Genomic DNA, 10,565 nt, shown 5'->3' on the forward strand with positions numbered 1-10,565 from the left:
AAACCGCAGGGAAGGAGACCTGCTTGCTCGGGGTTCCGGGACGAGAGAGCAAACCGGGAAAGGAGACCAGCTTGATTACCAGAGGCTTCCTCCTTCCACGGAGGTCAAGAAAAGCGCTGGTAAGTGTCTACATTGGATTACCAGCGCTGGATCACCAGCGCTGGATCCTCTACACCCGAGACAAAACGGGAGTACGGCCAGCGCTGCAAACAGGGAGTTGCAGCGCTGGTGATGCCCTGCAGATGTGTACACCTTCAAAGTTGCAGCGCTGTAACTCCCTCACCAGCGCTGCAACTTTCTGATGTAGACAAGCCCTCAGTATATGGATGGGTGAATAAGGAAGGGTAGGAGAGAAAGCAGATGGATAGAGAGGTACAAAAAATGTAAAATAAAAATCCCATTTAGACTATTCATGAAGTGGGGAAACATACATACCCCACACACTGCTGAATCCTGAATGGATGTAAATCAGTATAGCTGGCTTATTTTTCATAGGAACTCTGATCAGATAAAATCACTGATTAAGTACAATGGATGGCTTTCTATGTCTGTTCCCTCGTTCGTTTTTATAGAGAACAATTAGTTCTTCTTCGAGTGATTGCTCATATCCATTCCAGTTAGGTGTACGCGCCGCGCGTGCACATTCGTCGGAAAACTTTTACCCTAGCAACTCAGTGGGCCGGCAGGTCGCCCCCTAGAGTGGCGCCACCATGGCGCTCCATATATACTCCTGCCGGCCCACCTGCTCCTCAGTTCCTTCTTACCGCCCGTGTCGGTCGTTGGAACAGTGGAGCGCGGCTTAGCTGACCTCCACTTCCCTAGCTACTCGTTTTCTCGTATATAATTATGCAGTTATAACACTTTTATATATATATTTGTATGGTTATACGTGTTTTCTTTGCTAACATGGTTAGTTTAGTTAGCGGGGTTCAGGAAGTAGCCCCTTCCATGAGCCCAGTGCCGGAGCCATGTATGGCTCACCGGGTTTTAAAAGGGGCCCGGCTTGCCAGAAGCCGCGGCCGAAGAGAGATCTACATGACTCCTGTTTGAAGTGCCTCAGGGAATCACACTTGACAGATAAGTGCCCCATTTGCAAGACTTTTAAGCCGAGAACAAAAGGTGCGGGACTTTCACTTACCCCTCCACCTTGGGCGCCGAGCAATGTTCAAGCGGCGGGCAGAAGCGCCTCCTCGGCACCGGACCCCGCCGGTACCACCAAGGCCTTTCGGCACCGACCGTCGCCGGCACCGATGTCGACTCGGCACCGCTCCCTTCTTCCGAGGTCGAGAGAGTCTACGATTCCTGCTGGTGCCTGGCGGCTCCCCGGCACGCGCCGTGGTTGAGCCCCCTGCTCCCGCTGCTTCCGTGCCACCTGCATCGCAGCCAGAGAGCTCGCCTAAGTTGCGTTATCCGGCACCGTCACCTGCAGAGGCACCGATGACTTCGGCTCCGTCGATTCCAGTCCCCCAGGACCATGGAATCCGGTGCCTGGCAGCTCCCCGGCTCGCGCCGTGGTAGAGCTTACTGCTCCTGCTGCTTCTGTGCCAGCTGCACCACAGCTAGACAGCTCGTCTAAGATGGCTCGCCCGGCACCGACGACGTCGGCACCGTCGATCCCGGTCCCACGAGGGCCGTAGAATCCGGTGCCTGACGGCTCCCCGGCACGCGCCATGGTTGAGCGTATTGCTCCTGCTGCTTCCGTGCCAGCGGCACCGCAGCCAGAGAGCTCGTCTAAGTCGGATCGCCCGGCGCCGACACCTGCTACGGCACCGATGACGTCGTCACCGTTGATCCCGGTCCCACAAGGGCCGTAGAATCCGGTGCCTGACGGCTCCCCGGCACGCGCCGTGGTTGAGCGTATTGCTCCTGCTGCTTCCGTGCCAGCGGCACCGCAGCCAGAGGGCTCGTCTACGTCGGATCGCCCGGCACCGACACCTGCTGCGGCACCGATGTCGTCGGCACAGTCGATCCCGGTCCCACAAGGGCCGTAGAATCCGGTGCCTGACGGCTCCCCGGCACGCGCCGTGGTTGAGCGTATTGCTCCTGCTGCTCCGTGCCAGCGGCACCGCAGCCAGAGGCCTCGTCTACGTCGGATCACCCGGCACCGACACCTGCTGCGGCACCGATGGCGTCGGCACCGTCGATCCCGGTCCCACAAGGGCCGTAGAATCCGGTGCCTGACGGCTCCCCGGCACGCGCCGTGGTTGAGCGTATTGCTCCTGCTGCTTCCGTGCCAACGGCACCGCAGCCAGAGAGCTCGTCTACGTCGGATCGCCCGGCACCGACACCTGCTGCGGCACCGATGACGTCGGCACCGTCGATCCCGGTCCCACAAGGGTCGTAGTATCCGGTGCCTGACGGCTCCCCGGCACGCGCCGTGGTCGAGCTAATGCTCCGGCTGCTTCCGTGCCAACGGCACCGCGGCCAGAGGGCTGGTCTAAGTCGGATCGCCCGGCACCGACACCTGCTGCGGCACCGATGACGTCGGCACCGTCGATCCCGGTCCCGCAAGGGCCGTAGAATCCGGTGCCTGACGGCTCCCCGGCACGCGCCGTGGTTGAGCTCCTGCTCCAGCTGCTTCCATGCCAACCGAAGCCTCTGAGGCACCGACAACATCGGCACCGTCGATTCCAGTCCCACAAGGGCTATCGAATCCGGTGCCCGACGGCTCCCCGGCACGCGCCGTGGTTGAGCGTATTACTCCCGCTGCTTCAGTGCTGACGGCACCGCAGCCAGACAGCTTATCTAGCTCGGTTCGCCCGGCACCGGAACCTACCGAAGCTCTGATGACCTCGGTACCGTGGATCCCGGCCCCACGAGGGCCGTCGAATCCGGTGCCTGACAGCTCCCCAGTACGCTCTGTGGTTGAGCCTGCTGTTCCCTGCACGCCGGAGATGTTACCAACGGCGAGGGCTCTCAGTGCCATGACAGAGTCAGTGCTGCCTGACCCGGGCACCGCCGGTACGGGTAATACAGTCTCTTCAAGGGACTGTCCCCTGTCAGTACAGCAGAGCGGCACCGTTCATGATCACGGTCCCGCAGACACTCCAAGTCCTGTCGGCACGCCGGACACCACTGGCAGTCCCGGTGCTGTTTTCCTCGGTACTGGTCACACTCGCTGCACCGGTCGGTATCCCGTTCGCCGACCCGCTATCGGCACCGTTCCGACATCTGGCACCGGGGCAGGTACCTTGACTCCTGTAGCTCTTCTCCGAGCCTCGAGATCTCGGTCGACCTCCCGACACCGTTCTGGTTGCGGGTCTGGATCTCGTTCCAGGTACCGATACGCCTCCCGATGCCGGTCCCCGGTGCCGAGTTGGGCAAGGTCCGAGTGAGTCAGAGACTCGGCCCGTGCCTTCTTTCGTACCTCCATGGCCGTCCGGACACGCATCCGTGTCATCCCATATGCGCAGATTTTATGCTCAGGACCACGATCCTGATATGATGGCCAGCGGGCGCCAGCCCCGAAGCAGAAAGAGCCTTGGCGAATGCAAGGTGTACTCTGCAGGGGCCCTGCACCTCTGGGTAGCAAAGCAACAAGCCTTGCTTAGCTGCGATAATTATAGCACCTGGGTGGAGGAGTTTCTCCCTCGAACCTCCCACCTGGAGTTCGCTGCCGTCTTGGAGGACGGGGGAAAGAATTTACCCTTTGTTGGTAAAGGCATCTTCGCGGCAGAGACAGCCCCAGACTGCGAAGCCTGCTGGACATTAGGGTCCTAATGCGTCTCAGCATGTATACGCCAGCGACCAAATGCAGGCCTTTATGGCCCCAGCCGCCATACTCTGTGCCTAGCCAGAGGCAGAACTCTGGAGAACGGCAAGGCCAAGGTGGTCGCAGACAAAAGTCAGGCCCCCTAAAAAGCCAAAGTCAAGGTCCCTCGCAATTACCACTGGGACAAAAGACGGACCTTCCAAGGTTCGCCGGAGGGCGGTGTACCAGTCGCAGGACGGGATCCTGATCCCGCTTTCTCCTGGCATGGCCCCAGTTACTTTCAGATCGCTGGGTCCTGCGCACGATGGAGCATAGGTACCACCTTTAAATTGCTCCAGCCCTGTCCCCCTTCAGCGGACGAAAGGGGCTAGGGGTTTTACTCCCGTTATGCCCTAGTCCCCCACTCGAACACAGGTCTCAGACCTCCCTGGTCCTGCATGGGTTTGGGATAAGGTTGAAGTTCTGCATGGTATCCCTGGGAACCATTATTCCATCCTTGCCTCCTGGGGGCTACTATGCCGCCCTGGATAGGAAGGACGCGTACTTTCGCAATGCCATCTTCCCTCTGCACGGGAGATGCCTCCGCTTTATAGCCAGCGGTGAATACTCCCGGTTTACGGCCATAGTCGCCGCCTACCGTAGCTATGTCGGATATGCGTTTTTCCGTATTGGGACGATTCGCTTATCCGAGGAGACTCTAGACACAAACCACTCAGCCCGTGGGCATCGTCACGGTCTTATTCACAGCTCAAGGCCTGATGATTACTATAGAGCAATCCACTCTGGTTCCCACGCAGAGGTTGGGCTTCCTAGGGGCGATCTTGGTCTCCTACCTAGCCGGAGCCTGCTTATCACAACTGCGGTTTTAGGCGATGGCAACAATCATCTGAGGTCTGAAGGCTTTCCCAACGACCTCAGCTCGTTCTTGTCTCAGTCTCCTGGGTCCATGGTTGCCTGCAAGTTTGTAACCGAACACGCCAAGCTCCGCCTCCGTCCTCTCCAAGTCCGGCCCACCTCGGCGTACCGCTTGGACAGGGAGCCAGTGGTCATGGTAGTCACCGTTCCCTCGAACGCCTTAGGCTCCCTAGAGTGGTGGCTAACTCCCTCCTTGGTGTGGACAGGGATGCGGTTTCATCCGCCCCAGCCCTCACTGCCCCTGACGGCGGACGCATCATCTCTCTGCTCGAGTGCTCATGGTCACCTCCGAGCTTAAGGCCTTCGGTCTTCTAGGGAGCTGGCATTCCTCATTAATGCCCCAAAAATGAGAGTAGTCCGCCTGGCATGCTAGGGGTTCCAGCGGCAGCTGCGAGGCCGTTGTATCTCGGTGTTTACAGCCAACACAATGGCCAGGTGCTTCATAAGTATTCACGGGGGACATAGTCCTTCCCCCCTTTTTTTGTCAGGAGGCCATCCATTTCCGGGTCTTTTGCATGGCCCACTCGATGGAGCTGGCGACGTCCTTTCTCCCAGGCGTTCGGAACGTCTTAACTCTTTGACTCAGCAGGTTTTTCCTGTCTTACGAGTGATCACTCTGCCCCATGTGAGGCGTCCCGCTTTCCGGAAGTGGAGATGGTTCCTCACACAGACCTGTTCGCTCACCGCGAGAGCAGGAAATGCCAGGTGTTCTGCTCCTTCCAAGGTCTCTCCTCGGAATCGATCTTGGACGCATTCCTGATGCCGTGGAACGGCCAACTGCATTATGCCCTCCCACTGTTCCCACTGGTTCGTTACGTCCTGCTCAAACTCCGCAGGGGCAGAGCGTGCATCATCATGATCACTCCAGAGTGGTCCAGGCAGCACTGACATACCACGTTGCTCGGCCTGTCAGCCCAGACCTCATCACTCAGGGCAATGACAGGCTTCGTCACTCGGACCTGCAGCCTCTTCGCCTCACGGTGGCTCCTGCGTACCTGAGTCGGGGTGACAGGCAGCCTTCCACCTGGTCAACGTACCGAGCCAGGTGGAAGCGTTTCCTTTACAGCTGCAGTACGCTCGATCTTGCTCCTGCTGAGGTCTCGATCCCCTCTATTTGGCCTGCCTCTGGCCTTCAGCGGCAGGATCTGGCGGTATCATCGCTGAGGATACTCTCAGCAGCCATCCCTACCTTCCAGCAGGCTAAGATGGACGTTCAGTGTCCCACGCTCTATGGGTTCGAGGTCCCGCAAGGGCTTGGAGCGCTTGCACCCTCGGGTGCGCCGCCCAGCCCCGCCCTGGGACCTCAACCTAGTCTTGGCCAGACGGGTCTCTGAGATCAGAGCTCTTACGAAGGTTCCACAAAGACAAGGTGCAGTTATGACCGCACCCGGCTTTCCTCCCTACGGTGTTTTGGCCTTTCATGTTACCCACAGCTCAACGCAATGGGCATAACCGTTGCACTCCTTGGACATCTGTGGAGTGCTCGCATTATATTGTGCTGACAGAATCATTTCCTAAGGTGCCCCAGCTCTGCCCCGGTAGCGGGCCAAAGGGAGGGCTTGCTTGCTTTCCTCTCAGAGGATCTCATCTTGGGTGATGGCGGACATCCCCACTTGTTATGATTTGGCTCATATTTCCCCAAGCCACATCACCGTGCATTCTACCAGGGCTCAGGCTTCATCTGCCGCCTTGCTGGCTCGTGTTTATACCCACGAGACCTGTCGCGAAGCTCCATTGGTCCTCGGTCCTTACCTTTGCTTCGCAGTATGCCCTGGTTCAGCAGTCAAGAGAGGCTGTAGCCTCTGGCTCGGCAGTTTTATTCTGCCACATTTCACTCCGACCCCACCGCCTTTGTAAGGCTTGGGATTCACCTAACTGGAATGGATATGAGCAATCACTCGAAGAAGAAAAGACGGTTACTCACCTTTGTAACTGTTGTTCTTCGAGATGTGTTGCTCATATCCATTCCGCACCCGCCCTCCTTCCCCACTGTCGGAGTAGCCGGCAAGAAGGAACTGAGGAGCGGGTGGGCCGGCAGGAGTATATATGGAGCGCCATGGTGGCGCCACTCTAGGGGGCGACCTGCCGGCCCACTGAGTTGCTAGGGTAAAAGTTTTCCGACGAATGTGCACGCGCGGCGCGTACACCTAACTGGAATGGATATGAGCAACACATCTCGAAGAACAACAGTTACAAAGGTGAGTAACCGTCTTTTCTGTTTAGATTTTATGAAACTGCAATATTGTCCTTCCCATGTCTGTGCAAACTTTCTATATCCTTCAGCTCAACCACATGATGTTTCAAAAGATTATCTTTGCAAAAAGAATGACATCTAGACACACTGGAGCTAATTTAATCCCATCAAGGTCATTATCACAGACTTTTTAAAAGCATTTCTTTTCTTTTTAACGACCCTATTTATAGTCTGAGTTTATCTACAGATTTCACATTCAATAAATGTAAAGCTTGTTCTGATAAGCCCGGGTCCATGAGTTGTTTCACCCCCAGAACTTGCTTATAACATTTTGCTTCCATTGAGAATACAGCTAATGTAACAGAATAATATTTTTAGAGTGTTTAAAATGTGTAGCTAAGACATTGTGGCAGAAAGGGGACAGTGATGAAGGGTTGGCTGCATGTTTTAGACACTTAAAGGTGGTACCAGTATGCTAAGATCTCTCTGCTACTATATTTGTAACTAATTAAACAGGACAAACAGTAAATTGGAAAGAAATCAGGAAAATGTAGGTTATATTAAACAGACAAAAATCAAAATAGCAATAGCACACTTTTGATCGAGGCACTAAGCAATTTATTTCATTAAGCAGACACTCCTGAAGTGGATTAAACCTTGCTAAAGAGGTTAGCTGAGCATAGAATTTGTCAAGGGAATTTTTATACAGCTTTTCACACCGCTTGGTCACTGATTTTAATCCAGCCACAGGCCTTGACCTAGCAATCTGATCCATTCAGTCAGACCACCTCATCGAAGCAATGACTTCAGCGAGACATCTTGTAGGAACAAGGGTGCTTCTGCATGGACCTGACTGCAGAATAGGGACCTAATAACTAAAGTTATTACCATCTAACAGCAAAGGAGAAGCTATCCTCCCTCCATTGCCTAGTCTTTAAATTTAAGTTACCGCAATTCATATTTCTCAGAGGCATTGGGCTAAGTGATATCATATTAACAAGGGTAGGCATGACCACAGTTTCTTTGTACACCCAAATCTATCTGAATCCACTTCTTGTCTCTTTCTTAGCTGGTAAGATCTTTGAAGCAGGGACAGTGCCTAGCTCAATGGAGATTCTGGTCTATGACTGGGCTTTCTACATGCTATGGTAATACAATAAATAATAAATAATAAACTAGAGATAGCCCTTTCCTGGAGCTAAGGTCAGTCTTACTAGAGCCATTTTATTTACACTCAATTTCACTGAATTCAAAATCTCAAAAGTGGTACATGTAGGATTTCTGACGAGCAGTTGACTGTTAAAATGACAGTTCAAAACCACTCTGTGTATAAACTGACCTAATTCTGACCTGGCAAGTAACAGTTAAAGAAAAACAAATCTATGCTTACAACAGCTTGCAATGGTTTATCATTAACTTGACTGATGTGCTGAATATTTTTGTTTAATTAAAAAAACAACACAAAACAAGTATTGTGAAATGTCATTACTCATACCAAAATCAAGAAAAAAGATCTATGAGTGACAAGGTGTGATTATTTCCTCCCAGCACATCAAACTAGTATTTAGAAAAAAGGACTTCAGAGAGCATCAGCCTCTTAGTTCAAAACCAAGCTACATAGCGCTGGCTAGATAGCTCTCCAGAGATGTTGTAAATTCCTACCTGCTCACAATCTATAGAAAGTAACTCTAATTAGTGGGTGGGGCTTCCAGGGCCTGGAAAATGATTGAAATAAAATCAAAACAAGGGGCTTGATTCCTCCTTTAATTTGCTCAGGGGTCAGTGGACGTGTACTGATGTAAATCTACCGAGAGAAGAGAATAAGGCCCATTGTTAATTTTTAAACCAAGTTTTTATTCTCTCTGACCCTCAATGTACCTATATAGCACCTCTAAATTCAGCCCCAGGAGCTTTACCTTGACAGCATGGACCAAATTCAGTCCTGTGATAAAAGGATGTAATAACTCCTACTGAAGTCAATGTGAACTGCAGCCATTTACTCCAGAACCTGACTCTGCTCTCACTCACACTAGTGTAAATTCGCCAAGATCAATCAAGCTGATTCTCAGGGTATGTCTACACTACCCACCGGATAGGCGGGTAGCAATTAGTTTATAGGGGATCGATTTATCACGGCTCATCTAGACGTGATATATCAATCTCCAAATGTGCTCCCTTTAACTCCGGAACTCCACCAAAGCGAGTGGCGGTAGCAGAGCCAACAGGGGCAGCCGTGGCCGTTGATCCCATGCCATGAGGACAGGAGGTAAGTCAAAATAAGGTACTTCGACTTCAGCTACGCTATGTATCTGAAGTTGTGTATCTTACATTGACCCTGCCCCCTATTGTAGACCAGGTACCAGTCTGTTTACATATCCAGTATTCTGGATACTGGCCAGTGCACCCTGAGTGTAATTTATGCTTTACTTTCCATTGTCCCCATCCCCTAGCCCCTGGGCATACAAATAGCTGGAGCCCAGTACATTCTGATCACACCCTGCCTCTAGTTCCTTTGTTCTAGCTCACACACAATACACTCTGTATATCAGGGGCTGGGAATGAGGTTGACATATGGCTAGAGTGACCAGACAGCATGTGTGAAAAATTGGGATGGGGGTGGGGTGTAATAGGAGCATATATAAGGCCACGTCCAGACTAGGTATTAAAATCGATTTTAGATACGCAACTTCAGCTACGGGAATAACGTAGCTGAAGTCGAATTTCTAAAATCGAGGTACTCACCAGCCTGGACGGCGCGGCATCGATGTCCACGGCTCTCCGTGTCGATTCCGGAACTCCGTTCAGGTTGATGGAGTTCCGGAATCGATGTAAGCGCGCTCGGGGATCGATACACCGCGTCCAGACTAGACGCGATATATCGATCCCCAAGCAATCGATTTTAACCCGCCGATGCCGCGGGTTAGTCTGGACGTGGGCTAAGAAAAAGACCCAAAAATCTGGACTGTCCCTATAAATTCAGGATATCTGGTCACCCTACATATGGCTGCCCGAAAAGCTCCATGCCACTCATCTCACTCAACCTCAAATCATTTTCTTTTCTTTTCTTTTTTTAAATTCAATTAATTGAAAATTTTGGGGGAAAAATGGTTTTGAGTCATCCCAAAGCATTTATTTTTCAGCAGACCAAATGCTTAGAGAGAGAGAGATCAGATATTTGCACAGCACTACTTCATATATTATCAAGAGTATGATTTTTTTTCTATGTAGAAAATTAGGACACCTCAATCCCCTACATATTTCAGGAGCATATAAACCTTTTCTGTGCATGACAAAGTAATCCACATCTAATGCACAATCAGAGAATTGACCTACTATATGTTGGGGGGACATATTCTAAATGATTTGGGTCATTGCCCATGGGGAAGAGATAACTCTATACCTCTGTATTGGTTAGAACATTTCAATTTAATTCCACTGGGACACATCAGAACTCTTTCAAATACATTTATATTGTAATAATGGATTAGTGATATATTAATTGATATGAACCAATAATCCAATTAAAAATATTCTCTCAATAGACATTCTGGCTGTACTCCAAATCTTCAGACTATATAAACAATCTAATGGAAACATTAGGTATTGGAATGCATATTTTGTTTTCTAATTAAGGTAATATTTGTCAGACACTGAACCAATTTACATGTAGAACCCAAACAATTTAAAAGGTCACATAACTAAAACTTGTGCATTATATATATATGCAAATTTGGCTACCAGATA

The sequence above is a fragment of the Gopherus evgoodei genome, chromosome 7 (assembly GCF_007399415.2).
Source record: "Gopherus evgoodei ecotype Sinaloan lineage chromosome 7, rGopEvg1_v1.p, whole genome shotgun sequence".
NCBI classification, from domain to species: Eukaryota; Metazoa; Chordata; order Testudines; family Testudinidae; genus Gopherus; species Gopherus evgoodei.